This window comes from Carlito syrichta, unplaced genomic scaffold (genome assembly GCF_000164805.1).
Source record: "Carlito syrichta isolate Samal-C Ts95f unplaced genomic scaffold, Tarsius_syrichta-2.0.1 Scaffold309473, whole genome shotgun sequence".
NCBI classification, from domain to species: domain Eukaryota; kingdom Metazoa; phylum Chordata; class Mammalia; order Primates; family Tarsiidae; genus Carlito; species Carlito syrichta.
In genome coordinates, this window is record NW_007253569.1 from 272,499 (window position 1) to 274,494 (window position 1,996).

At 41.7% G+C, this 1,996-nt stretch overlaps 1 protein-coding gene across 1 annotated transcript in view; it reads left to right on the forward strand.

The window, feature by feature from the left end:
- Positions 1-1,996, forward strand: part of ATR (ATR serine/threonine kinase) — a 134,853-nt gene that overhangs the window by 62,084 nt on the left and 70,773 nt on the right. The window lies entirely within an intron of this gene.

Consider the following 1,996-nt stretch of genomic DNA (forward strand, 5'->3'; position numbering starts at 1 on the left):
GGAGCGGCCACTGCACTCTAGTCTGGGCGACCGAGTGAGACTCCAAGTCAAAAAAAAAAATTCTTTATAAAAGCCCTGAGATATGCATATGTATTTGCTAGATTTTATTTTATATATAGAAACCTTTTAAACATCATTTTATTTCTTATGACTAGCATTATTAGAGATGTGATTTGGCCAGGCGTGGTGGCTCAAGCCTGTAATCCCAGCACTTTGGGAGGCAGAGACAAGAGGATTACCTGAGTCCCAGGGGTTTGAGACTAGCCTGGGCAGCTTGGTGAGACCTCGTCTCTACAATAAATAAAAAAAGCTGGGCATGGTAGTGCGCCCCTGTAGTTCCAGCTACTTGGAAGGCTGAGGCAGAAGGATCGCCTGAGCCCAACAGGTTGAGGCTGCAGTGGCCGTGAGTATGCCACTGCACTCCAACCTGGGTGACAGAGTGAGATTCCAACTTAAAAAAAAAAAAGCTGTGATCTATGAGTATAAAGTTAAAGTCTAAAGTTAAAATTTTATGCTTCTGTTTTGAGGACTTCACACTTCTCCCATTTCTTTATTCTATATTGTGTAGCACATTTAGGTATTTAGATGTTCTGTGATCTACTGGAAAGTTTATAGCCTTTGGAGTTAACAGACCTAGATTGGAATCTTGTCTTTGCATCTGCAAGTTCTAAAGTCTTGGGCAAGTTATTTAACATCTCCAAGTCTCAATTTTTTTCATCTTGAAAACAAGAATAATTTTGTATGATAATTGTTAGGAATAAAGGAGATTATATTACAAAGTACCTAGCAGAGGCTGGGTGCGGCGGCTTATGCCTGTAATCCCAGTATTTTGGGAGGCTGAGGCGGGAGGATCTCTTGAGCTCTGGGGTTTGAGACCAACCTGGGTAACATGGTGAGACCCCATCTCTGCAAAAAATTTTAAAAATTAGCCAGGCATGGTGGTACACACCTATATCTACTTGCAAGAGCCTGAGGTAGGAAGATCACTTGAGCCTAGGAGCTTGAGGCTGCAGTGAACTCTGCTTGTGCCACTGTACTCCAGCCCTATAACAGAGAGACCTTGTGTCTTTAAAAAAAAAAAAAAAAAAGGAGTAGCACAGTGCCTGACATTTTGTTGACTCGGTAATAAATTCTTTGTTTTTTTGCGGGGGAAACTTGTGGCTATTGTCTGCTTCATAAGAAGCCATCAATTCTGCCCACTTATTATTCAGTTTAATATTTCATAAGAAGCCTACTTTTTTTTCATAAGACACAATTTACATGGTCATTTATGAGAGTAATTACAGAGCAATGAGAATTCTTTTTATCTTCAACTTTTATGCCTGAAAGAGTAGAGGAACCTCTCAGATGATTCCTCAATGGAAGTAGTTAGAAGAGTTACCTAGCTGGAGTTCACCCATTGAATTAGTGCCTCTTAAAAATAAAAGGTTGGCTGGGCTCGGTGGCTCAGCCTGTAATCCTGCTCCTTTGGGAGGCTGAGGTGAGTGGATTGCCTGAGCCCGTGGGTTCGAGACCTGCCTGGGCAGCAAGACCTCATCTCTACAATAAATCAAAAAATCAGCCGGGAGTGGTAGCGCATGCCTGTAATTCCGGCTACTCGGAAGGCTGAGGAAGATCACCGGAGCCCAGCAGGTCGAGGCTGCGGTGGCCTGGAGCGGCCACTGCACTCCAGTCTGGGCGACAGAGTGAGACTCCAACTCAAAATAAAATAAAATAAAATAAAAGGTTGATTCATGGAGGGCATATTCAATAGAGTTGACTCCCTTTTGTGTGAAAACTTTTATACAAAATACTGAAATACCAGGTTAGCGAGCAGGTTAGTTTTAAAGCTTATACTGCTTGATATTTACTCAAGAGGACCCAGGGAAATACAGAATTTCTTGAAAGCCTGTTCATGTTTTTGCTGCCTTGAAATTATACTCTATCTTTTTTTTTCATTTATTTTTATTTTTTATTTTTTGAGTTGGAGTCTCACTCTGTCACCCAGACTGGAGTG